Raw genomic sequence first — 12,913 nt, forward strand, 5'->3', positions numbered from 1 at the left:
TGAGGTTCTCCATCTGCTGATGTTTCCCCTCCAAGATGAGGGCCTTATCTACCAGCTCCTGGTAGATGTTGAAGTTGGCTAGAGTTAGCTGAATGCTCAGCTCATCATTGAGTCCCTCCAAGAACATTTCCTGCTTGGCCGCATCATCGACCACATCTCCAGGTGCATAACGGGCGAGCATGCTGAATTCATCAACATACTGAGCCACAGAGCAATTTCCCTGGCGTAAGTTGCGAAACTCAGGCTTCTTCAGACTCATGGCCCCAGCTAAGACATGAGCGGTGTGGAAGGCTTGCTTGAACTGCTCCCAAGTGACTCCAGCAATGGGGTATGTGGTGGTGTAGTTCTCCCACCATGCAGTTGCAGGGCCTTCAAGTTGATGTGCGGCAAAGCGCACCTTCTCAACTTCAGTACATCCAGCAGTGATTAGTTCCCGCTCCATCTTGCGGAGCCAATCATATGCCACAATGGGCTCAATGCTGCTGGAGAAAGTCGGAGGGTTCAACCTCAGGAAACGGGTGAGATTGTCGGCCTGGGGTGGATGATGGTTGTTGTTATTGTTCTGGTTCTGGATGATCAACTGCATCAGGGTATTCTGTTGCTGAATCAACTAAGTGAGTTCCGGCGGGAAGTTGGAAGCAGGGTCACGTCTCGGAGGCATCTGGTGTTTGTAGAGGGGTGAGATTAGCATAGAACAATGGTCTAAAGAGTAATTACACTACCCATATGAAATGCAACAAACAAGTATCACACCACACATTTTATTCAATACCATCACAAACGGTTCACACACGGGGATACAACTTTCGATAACCTAAACATCGGCCTAAGTGTTTGACAATAAGATAAATTGGTGGACTAGTCTAAGTGTCCTCCTCAGAAAAGCATGGTGGTGGGTCCTTCGGTGGAGCTTGCTTCATAGTCCTCCTCATTGCTGATCAAGGGGGCTACGTCTCCTTCGGGATGAAGGTTCTTGCCCATGTCCAGTTCTTCCTCCAGATATGCGACACGAGCCTTCAGCTTCTCGATCCTCTCCAAGAAGTCCTTTACCTCCAATTCATGCTCATAGTGGGCTTCCCGGGCTGCTTCTTCCAGTTCGAGTTCGCGGAGTGACAGTTGCTTGATCTTCTTGGCGTCCTTGACCACACGATGCTCCAGAGTCCCGCTGTGCTTCTCCAAGGTCTGGGCGTAGGATAGGAGAGCGTCCTTGGTCTTGATTGAGATGATTTCTCTATCTTCTCCTCTCTGCGATACCTTGAATAGGTCCGGTGAAATAGGGCAACCTCTGTACACTTCCTTGATACGTCCGAGTGCACAATGGACTGCCATGTCCCTTTCGAGAATACAGCTGGGTGCGATGAACTTGAAGTCCACAGGCTCAGTGCGCGGCTCGAATGTCCTTCCGGGAACGTGCACCTCAATCATGTAGCGTGAATCCTCCGGGTAAGACGAAGTAGGCTACCGTGTGATAGTCGGCAGAGCAATCCTCAAGTCCTTAGTGATCTGCATCAGCTCCTTTCCGAAACGCATAGTGGCGTCAGGCCGGCAAAACTCCGTGAACTTAACGGGGATGAAGGTGGCCATCTAAAACATTGGAAAATTGGAGAGAAGTCAGAAATGAGTAGAAGAGGAAATAGAAGATTTATAGACATAAGAAAAATAGTTTTCTTCCTAAGGCTTTTCCATTCCTAGAGGTTACGTCCTACGGTCAGCGTGTGCTCCGATACAATATCTGTAGCGACCCGACCTGAAACAGCCAAGTCTCTGGTGTTTCCGTACCATCCCACGATCATGCTAGTACACACTCAGTACATCAATGTATATATCAAGAGTTCAATCACACACCTTTATTAATGGAAATCTCATATCGAGTACTTTATTACAATAATGGATTACAATAAAGTGGCTGAAGGCCATCTCATGAGATAACTAACGAAGACTAGCGGAAGTTTCAAAGGTAGACGAGTCCATCCGACTCCAGGGCATGTCACCGAGCGTAGATCGTAGCCTCACTCCTGGTCGGAAAAGTACTCTGCAACATGATACGTTGCAGCCGTGTAGGTCAGCATATGGAATATGCCGTCAAGTCATCAAAGAGAGGGGGGTGAAATAATAACCAACTATTTCTACATGCATATATGGAAGGTGGGGCTATAAGTTTTAGCGTAAAGCAAATTTTCTCCTACAACGAGAGAGGGCTGAAAGCAAAATATTACTACATTGTTTGTTGTTAACGAGATGGTTCCGCCAACCAATTTTCGTACCCGAGTTGTCGATAATTCCCACATCATTATTAAATTGTGTTGAGGGTTCAGGAAAATTTCAATGCCTTTGGCTGAAGTAAAGTAAATAGAAAAAACGAGCGGTTTTCTTAACTAAACTGAAAGAGTATTCTACTTCTAATCTGGCGCGTTGAAATCTAATCGCACGGCTAAGGGAGGGATGGGGGTAGCTCACCGTGGGGGCTGCTGGTGCTTCTCCTCCGGCGAGGCAGAGAAGGTGGCGAGGTCGGGGTTGCGTCTCCAGCGAGTCTCCGGCGTGGCCGAGGGCACCAGAGGATAGCGGCGGGGCTCCTCCGACGATTGGTGGTGACGGCGAGGCGAGAGGGAGTTGGGGGCGTGGTGCTCGAGCTTCTCGAGCTCGTGGAACGGCCGAACTCCGGCGAGGGAGCTGCGGTGGCGTGGGGGCGGCGAGGGCTCGGGCTAGGGGGGAAAATGGGTTGCGAGGGCGGTGGGGAAGCTCGTGGCGGTCTCGGGTGGTGCGAGGAGGCGAGGGGTGGCGCGGTAGGGTGGCGGGGTGGTTTCTTTGGAGCTTGCTCCGGCGAGGCACAGTGGCAGGGCGAGGCGGCGTGACGGCGTGGGGAGGAGGGGTCGAGGGGGGCCGGGGCTGCGGGGAGGCAAGGCTTATATAGACGGCCTCGGGGGAGCTCTCAGGCGGCAGGGGGTCGCGGGGGGATCGGATCCCGAGTCTGCCGGCGAGGAAGGAAAGAGAGAGGACAGAGAGAAGGAAAGGAAGAAGGAGGAAGGAAGGGGGCGACCAGCTACGTGTCGGTTCGGCCACGGGCCCCACTGGCCAGCGAGAGAGAGGGGAGGGTCGGCTGATCGGTTGGTCGATCCGGAGGAGATCAGGATCCCGGCCGAAGTGGGGTTGTGGCCCGATCTGGCCCGATTGCTATACGACGCTCGGGCGTTTTCCTTTTTTTATATAAAAAAATACCATTCCCGATTTTGTATTTTCTGAAAAACAGAAAGTAATAAAATAAAAAAGGAAATAACATAAATACCAAATGTAGGGGTATTATATACCAAAATTTTCAGAAAAAAAATTCCTACTCGATTATCATTTTTCCAAGTGTGAAATAAAAACTTTTTTAAAAATGTTTTTTCAGAAAAACCCTAAGGCTTTATTTTCTTTTTGCAATTATTTTCTCCATAAAACTTTGGTTTTTCTTGGCTCAAATATTTTCAAAAGTGCCCCTGATTTTGGAGGGTCATATTCCTCCACTCTTTCTTGCTTGCAAGAATTATTTGCGGGGTATTTCTTGTGGGAAGAAAAATAGAAAAGCAAGGAGCAAAATTTAAAGAATTCAAATGTAAACTTTATTGCAAACAAAATGCATAGATGCTTAGCTATATTTGTAAAACATTCCAAAGTAGGAAATTTGGGATGTTACAAACCTACCCACCTTAAGATGAATCTCGCCCTCAAGATTCGGGTTGGCTAAAGAATAGGTGCGGGTGGTCTCGACGAAGATCCTCTTCTCATTTCCAGGTGGCTTCTTCCTCGGTGTTTGGTAGCTTTGCTACTTTGGCTTCTTCCCTGTCCTCATGTTTGGTAGCTTTGCTTGTTTTGCCGAATGTTGATTCATTTCCGTTCCGGCAAATTTTAGGCGCTCCATATGTCCACTTTTTAGTAAATGTCATGCCCCAATTTTATGTGTTTTAGGAATTTTCGTATGACGAAGAATACGTTATGTGCGAATACTGCAAAGACAAGTGCGGCCTTTGCAACACGCCTTTCCTAGTTGAAGATAGGCGCTTCAGCATCATGGTGGATGGGGACTTCGAAGTGGATACAGTAAGTCACAACGACAAGTCTTTTCTTGTAATTAAGCATGACTTCTTTTGCTTCAACGTATAATTTTTATTTTTTACTCTTCTACTAGCGTATCCCCTGCCATGCAAGACATTATGTGTTGGATAAGATTGGTTTCAGTAGTGAAGAAACTATGGAGGTAAATATAGTTCACTTGAGGACCGAGCATGGTTATACTTTTGCCGTAAAATTGTACAATGCAGACACCTACTCCTATTTTGAATGCAAAACTTGGGTAGCACTATGCAAGGCTTATGCATTTGAGCCTAATATGTTTATCACCTTTGATATTCGTCCGGAAGATGAAATTGAAGGTAATATCGACATCTGGGTCGATGTGCACACGCCTCCAGTTCTACCATTATGTGAGTTTCTCAACCACATTTATTAAGTAATTTATATTGTTTATTTAAAAATAGTTGACAACTTATTTCCATTGACAGCTTATTTTCATTCTTCAAAAAATGTACAGAAAATGGTAGACAGAACCTATTACTACGATGATGAAGCAGAATTAACTTGTTCGGAGATACATCATCTTGTCCATTTTATCATTGATCTTGAGAAGTACAATACCAATCAGCAAACTTCCCCACATTATGGTCAATATGTGCCACTAGTGCACGTGGTGAACTACGGTAACATGCATGGAGATTGCATGGTAAGATTTTCTACTATTATGACATCCATGCATCTTTTGCATAAATTCTTGTAAAACTAAACTACATTGCTAGCTACAAAGCTAATACTATGTTTTTCAACAGAAAATCCTGGAAGATTGTGTGCCTCATCTGATGTTACCAAGAGGTAGCGTTCATGTTATGATGATACGACCAGCGCGGCCAGGTCAGCCTAGGTATCTGATGTACACCTGTCCATACCGGATTTCTAAAACCGATGAAGTGATGACAATCAAAGATTTGAAAAAATGTATGGTCTATCCTAGAGATCTACTTGGAAGCAACATTGTGCAAAGGCCAAGAATTGGAGACAAGATGATCTCCATTCTCCATAATGGAGAGTCAGGGCCTATCTTGTTTTTTGATATTCTACCTAAGAAGAGGGGTAGGTCCTAGGTTCAATGTGTTATTATGTGCTACAATGTGATGATGTGCTACAATGTGATGATGTGATGATGTGCTACAATGTATTAAATAGTATTGGTGGTAATGACTATGATGATTATTAGCTATTTCCGAGATGATGTGATGATGTGCTACAATGTGTTAGAGTTGATGATGATGATGATGATGTGCTACAATGTATTTTGTAACTTGTGCACCATCTAAAAGTGCACAGGTTACAATGATGATGATGATGATGATGATGATGATGTGCTACCATGTGCTAAAAAAATCCTAATATTCATAGTAGTGGCGCACCATCTACAAGTGCGCCATTAGTAAACCCACAGTAGTGGCGCACTTCTGGGCCTACTAATGGCGCACCAGGTGGTGCGCCACTGTTATGTATATTAACAGTGGCGCACCAGGGGTGCGTCATTACTATTTATCAGTAGTGGCGTGATAATAGCGGCGCACCTATAGTGCGCCATTAATAGGCAAAATTGATGCGCCACTAATAGCCTTTTTTCTAGTAGTGGCTAAGCTAATTATAGGTCATTTAATGGCGAAGTTAGGGGGGATAGGTCATCTTGGAGCTACGCAAGCCTTATTATGTCATTTAGGAGAGAAGTTAGCTAAGTATAGGGCATTTTTTTATTAAATAGGCCATTTTGGAGCTAACTAAGCTAATTATGTTATTTAGGTGGAAGCCAAGCTAATTATAGGTCATTCTCGAGCTAACTTGGGTAAAATGTGTCATTTTGGAGCTAAGTATGCTTATTAATCCATTTTGGTGCTAGCTAAGCTAAGTATAGGACATTTAATAGCTAAGTTAGGGGGAATAGGTCATCTTGGAGCTATGTAAGCCTATTATGTCATTTAGAAGAGAACTTAGCTAAGTATATGTCATTTTTTATTAAATAGGCCATTTTGGAGCTAACTAAGCTAATTATGTCATTTAGGTGGAAGCCAAGCTAAGTATAGGTCATTCTAGAACTAACTTGGGTAAAATATGTCATTTTGGAGCTAACTATGCTTATTAAGCCATTTTGGAGCTAGCTAAGCTAATTATAGGCCATTTAATAGCTAAGTTAGGGGGAATAGGTCATATTGAAGCTACGTAAGCCTTATTATGTCATATAGGAGAGAACTTAGCTAAGTATAGGTCATTTTTTATTAAATAGACCATTTTGGAGCTAACTAAGCTAATTATGTCATTTAGGTGAAAGCCAAGATAAGTATAGGTCATTCTAGAGCTAACTTGGGTAAAATATGTCATTAAACTAACCTCGATGGAGAGCTCGACTGGCCGTGGACGAGGTGTTATCTCAGGACAGGAGCTCGTTTGGCGTGCCTTTATCTGCCGGAGAGTGCTAGGACAACGTATAAGGCCATCTCCAATGGCGATCGAGCCATGGGGCCTCCCGTTTCCAGCTATCATCACCATCTGTGTATCAATAGGCCCCTTGCTCGGGTTAAAGTCCTCCCCTTTCCTCGCCTTCCCGTGATCTTTGTACTTCACGAGCTTGTGGTGGGAGAAGATGTTGGTGAAGTTTTCAGGATGCTCGAGGTCAGACTCAGAGAATGCCTTGACCTTCTTGTACGAGGCAGTATGGGCCATCGCATAGAGGTCGTACATCTGTGGCACCTCCGTCTTATTGTGACGCGCCTAAAAGAGAGAGAGAGGAAAAATGTATTAGTAAAGGGCTCAAGCTAGCATTAAGAATGAATTGCATGAGTCATGAAGCAAACCACATACCCAGTTCTTGCCAAATTGGCTTAAGTTGACGCTCCCTTGATGGTGTGGCACACCAACCATTTTGCCACGCCTCTCCTTGGCGTTGTTTTGGCTGGCCTCCCACCTTTCGGAGTACCGCTGATCCACCAAGGCCTCCCAACAATCCATCTTATCCACACACCATCTCGAGGGCACCTAAGTTAATAAAGAGAAATTTGAGCGCAACGCGTAAGAATCAAATCAAGGAAACTAACTACAAGGCCTTAATAATATGTAATTACCTTCATGTAATGCTCCTTGTCCATCTTAGAATCACCACACTTCGCCTTTTCCTTCCTAATACGTCGTGAGGCATAGTAGTCCTGAACAGCCTGCACCCGAGCCTCGTGCCGAAAGTTTTGAAGTAGGCGGTGGCATTCGGTTTCGATAACCTTTGCCTTGTCCTCCTCATATTCCTCCTCACACCAGTAGGAGGTCTGCAAATGAGAGAACACCAATTAGTACAATAACTAGCAATGTTTGATTTATAATTGTGTAAGGGGTAAATTACCCAGAACTGTCTGATCACCATGTCAGCCCTCGTGTGGCACAAAACACCGTCGATCTCCACCTCTGGCGGGGCCGGGGCACCCAAGTAGTGCTCCCAGGTCATTCCTACCTCTCCCTCCCGACCGGGCAACAAACCCCGGGAAGTTTTGCCGGCAAAGCACACGAAGGACGTTGTTGGGCTTGTAGACACCCTTGGCAACAATCCAACCCCTGAAGTTTGACAAAACATTAAATATTTGAGAAAACATGAAGGGAAAAGGTTAAATAATAGTAAATTAACTTACTTGTCCCCATTTGGCTTAATTGACCACCTATGCTCGCGGGTCGCTGGCTTGAGTGGGAGCCCCGAACTACCACGCTGGTAGACGGTGGCCCCCTCACCCAGGTCCTCGTCGCTGTCAGCATGGCCGGTTGGCTCCGGCTGCCCCAGATCAGTCCAGGTATCCCACTCTTGGGACGTACCCTCATCCCTGCTTTGCTCTGAAGTCTCCCAGAACGAAGCCTCTCGGACACGAGTCTCGTAGGTCGAAGGCTCGTCGACCTGAGGCTCGTCGACGTGAGGCTCATGAACCGAAGACCGTGTAGCCTCCACCTCAAAGGGGTCCACCCTAGTAGTCCTGTGCTCAGGTGAATCAGCAAGGGTGGCAGTGAGGAAGGTGTGGCAGCCACCCTACCTCTCCTGCGTCCACGTGTACCTTTAGTACCTCTCGACTTCGCGGGGGGTCGACCTCCTCTCACGGGGGCCGCGGGAGATGAAGAAGCGGCCACTCCATGCACAGTAGAGAGCAACACTCTCCCGAGAGGTGAGGCAGGAATGGAAGTACCCATCCCATAACCCGCCGACGAAGAAGGAGCCGTGGAGTGCTTTCGACCCTTTCCCACCATCTTTCAACACGTGCCATGAGAAAGAGTAAATGAAATTAATTAGTACAACATAAATACCAACATGAGTAATAAAATGTATATAATTTAAGTGTATCATCATCATAAATACCAAATGACTAATAAAAATTGAATACCTAACATGAACTATATATATATATATATGTAGTAATAGTTGAATACCTGACATGAACTAATAACAATTCTGCTCGTCTATATATGCTTCGGGGTCAATAAATGCATCATGATCATCACTATCATCAATAAATGCATCATCATCATCACTATCAAGAAGAACATGTGGAAGGCCACCATTATGTAATTGGTGAAGAAGTGACAGGTCATCTACAACAGTAACCTCATCTTCTTTCGGCTCTTCCTGTTCGGGCTCAGGGGTTAAGATAGATTCAGTGTCGCTGTCTACTTCAATGTTCTGGGGTGAAGTAGAGCGGTTCTTGAAATGTTTCTTGGACATACGTGTTTCTTGGAAGAATTGTCCTTCATACGTGTCTGGGTTAATGTGAGGTTCGTAATCCTCTTCATTGAGGGTAGGTGGTCTAAAACATGGCGGCACTTCATAAACGACATCCCAACCTTTCAGATTTGGAACAGTTTGGCAGGCCCACGGTAGATAGAAAACTTGTGTCGCCTGTTGAGCCGTAATATAGACATCGGAAACATCTAAGTGGGTGTTTTTGTTGATTTGGACTAGTCATATATGTTCATGAGTCCTTCTAGTCTCCCTCGGCTCAAACCAATAACATTTGACGACTACGACGGACGGTGGGTTTTGACCATAGAATAGAAGTTCATAAATTGCTTCAACGCTTCCATAATAAACAATTTGTAGTCTTTAGGTCGGGCATAGATAGCTCTTTGCCAAAGTTACGAAAGTCATACCCGTTGATGTTGTATTTGTCAAATGAACGGACCTTACGGTCAAAACCATTAGAGACTTGTCTCAACTCAGCGTCCATAGACTCTGCATCAGCCTACAAGTTTAATACGAAAGAATGGATGCATTAGCCGCAAATTAGACAAAGAAATCAAATGGCCCATTAATGGTAATTAATTACCCTTTGTTTGAACCAATAGATGAAACCGGGATAGTCGCCTCCATGCTTTGTGAGGGGCTCATACTCTTCGACGAAATCCTTTTCGATGACCGCTCCAGCCAAGAATTCGGCGATGTATCGACTATATCAAATATCCGGGAGTAAGAGCACTTTAAAGGAATTAGAAGTTGCGGAACAATAATTTACCGAGAACTTAATCGATGTACGGGCGCACTTGTGTTAGGTTGGTGAAGATATACAATGAAATGGTCTGCCATTCTTCGACATCCAACGATTTCCCTTTCGAAGCACCGGATGGTGCGAGCTTCCCTTTGAATAGGCTGAGGTTGGATCAAGCTTTTTAGGATCGCCATCATTGTATTGAGGATTCGGGTTATGCAAATGATGATTTTTGGCTTCGTAGTGTGCTGTCACGAAGTTTGTCGCCTCCGCAGTAATGAATGCCTCGGCCATCTTCAATTCTACGTTTGTTTTTACATTTAGCTCGAAGCGTTTTCTGCATCCTATCAGTTGAGAAGCACCATCGATTTTGAATGCCGCCCCCCCCCCCAATCTTGTCTCGGTCGGGAGATGCAAAATCAAATGCTGCATTGGATTAAAGAAGCCCGATGGAAAGATCTTTTCTAATTTGCAGATCAACTCCGCCGCCAACTCTTCCATTTCATCTAGCACGCCACACGATAGTTCTTTCGCACAAAGTGAACGGAAGAAATAGCTTAGCTCTACCAGTACTAGCCATTCATCCTCAGGGATAAATCCACGCAACATCACCGGCAATACCCGCTCAATCCATATGTGCCGATCATGACTCTTGAGTCCAAATATTTTTAATTTCTCAAGACTTGCTCCCCTCTTTAGATTCGCAGCATACCAATCGTGGAACATCAACCGCATTTTCACCCACAATAGCATTTCCCTCATAGCTGGCCTTTCAAGATTGAATCATGCCTTTGGCTTCGCTATGCTTTGTTTCCTTTCCATTGTCACAAGTTTTGTAACGGTCTATCACATAGAGCCTCCTGGTCGATTCTAGCCTTAGGATTATCCTTTGACTTCCCCCCTATGCCAAACAATGTACCAAAAATGGCCTCTGCAATATTCTTTTCAGTGTGCATCACGTCGATGTTGTGTGGGCAAGGAGGACTTTGAAGTAAGGCAGATCCCATAAGCATGACTTGTGAGTCCAAGCATGTTCTGTATTATACCCTTTGAAATACCCTGGACGCAAAGGATCAGGCTCGAGATCATTTAACTGATCAGGGGTCTATTGGCCTATGCTGTATTTTTGACAACTCTACCTTTGATGAAATTATTCTTGTCTTTTCTGAACTTATGGTCAGGATCCAGGAACTGTCTATGCATGTCGAAACAAGAAAACTTGCAACCCGCCTGCAGCCAACGGAACATAAGAGCTCCCTTGCATGTGGTGCACGGGAACCTTCCATGCACACACCAGCCAGCGAATAGCGGAAACGCCGGATAATCATGCATCGAGTACATGTACCACACATGCATTTTGAATATATTTTTGGTAGCAGCATCTTATGTCTTGATCCCATTATCCGAGGCTTCTTTCAACTCATCCTTAAGCGGCTGCATGTACACATTCATATTCTTCCCCGGATAGTTGGGCCTTGGAATTATCAACGTCGGGAAAATGTTCTTTCTTTTCATAATCTCTCCGAGTGGGAGATTGAGTGGAATGACAAATATAGGCCAACAACTGTATTGTGTTTACGTCATACCATACACATTGAACCCATCCGTGCTGATGGCAACTCGAGGATGCCTTGGATCTTCCGATTTATCCTTATGTAATGCATTGAAGTGCTTCCACGAAAAAGCATCTGAAGTGTGTACCAACATCTTGCTCCCATCCGCATCTAGTTCGGTTCTTTTTCCCAATTTGTGCCATGTCATCTGTCTAGCCGTCTCTTCGACAATGAAAAGACGTTGAAGTCTTGGTACGATTGTCAGATACCAAAGAACATTAATGGGGATTTTGGTCTGAATCTTCTCACCCATACCGTTGTCTACCACAGTATACCTGGAAGAATTGCAAATGGGGCAATAGTTCAAGGCCGCATACTCAAGCCTAAATAGGGCACATCCTTTCTCGCAGGCATGTATCTTCTCATAGGGCATCTTAAGTACACGGAGGATTTTCTCTGACTGGTACAGGTTTGCAGGAAGTACATGGCCTTTGGGTAGAAAGCATCCAAATATCGTCATCATCGCGCTGTAGCATTCTCTCCCTAGGTTGAATTGAGCCTTCAGAGCCATTACTTGCGCGATGGCATCCAGTTGACAAAGCTCAGTGTGCTCATGGAGAGGATGTTTTTAAGACTCCAACATTTCATAGAAGGCCTTTGAAGATTCCTCCATCTCATCGTTCGAATCCCGAGCATCATCAAAGTCTTGCACCATGTCTTCGATCCCGGTACCATGCTCATCGGTGCAACGACGAATCACCTCGGGTCTTGCACGTTGGTCAGATTCAGCATGAAAAGTCCACAACGTATAATTAGGCATAAAACCCCACTTCTGCAGGTGTTTACCCATTTCAAACTCTGTCTGCTTTTTCTAGTTGTCGCAGTTGGGACAGGGGCACCATGTTTTTTGCTAGCCATTTGCAAATGCACCTCTCACAAACCCCCTGGTTTTTGTTAACCATTCATGGGTCATGTCTTTCTGACTAAGGTGACCAGTGTAAATCCAAGCACGATCACTTATCTTGCCTAGCTACCTATGGGCACACAAGAAAATTCATCATCTATATTCATCCGCTAATCAAGTTTGTTAGTTTTATTACGTCCATGCAACCTAGACGCTAATAGGTAAAGATAGGTCCTAATCCCACCCGAATATGTGTAGATTGGGTTCGTTTTCCCATGCTCTGCTCCAAATCCGATGCAGAATTTCGGCAACACCTCCCCGTTATTCTCCTAATACACGTCTCGGCAATAAGCAGAGAGGATGTGTACCCGGCGAACAACAGGGAGGCACTGACGAAATTCCGCATCGGATCCGGAGCAGAGCATACGGCAAAACGAACCCAATCTACACATACTCGGGCTGTCCCTGGATAACGTTGAACAATTCAAAAGGATGGCGGTTATAAATATGCAAAGACGTGCATATTTATAGATGCCGCCCTTTCTAATGGGAGACGCATACTCGTCACGCATACTCATGATTGAAGAAACCTATAGCTAGCAAGTTTCATCGGCACGAAGACCGGGACAAAGCAAATTAAGGGGGTAGGAGGAGAAGTCATTTGTGCTGACCAACAAACGCAGGGGCGGAGCTCGTCCAACGCCCGTGGAGGTCGTCGAACAACTACACATTGAAATTCACCCGATCAACACAAATATGATGTTTTTATAACTGATACATCTCAAACGTATCTATAATTTTAGATGGTTTCATGTTGTTATCTTGTCATCTTTGGATGTTTTATGTACCTTTTATATCTTTTTTGGGACTAACTTATTAATTCAGTGCCAAGT

The sequence above is a fragment of the Hordeum vulgare genome, chromosome 6H (genome assembly GCF_904849725.1).
Source record: "Hordeum vulgare subsp. vulgare chromosome 6H, MorexV3_pseudomolecules_assembly, whole genome shotgun sequence".
Classification (NCBI taxonomy): Eukaryota; Viridiplantae; Streptophyta; class Magnoliopsida; order Poales; family Poaceae; genus Hordeum; species Hordeum vulgare.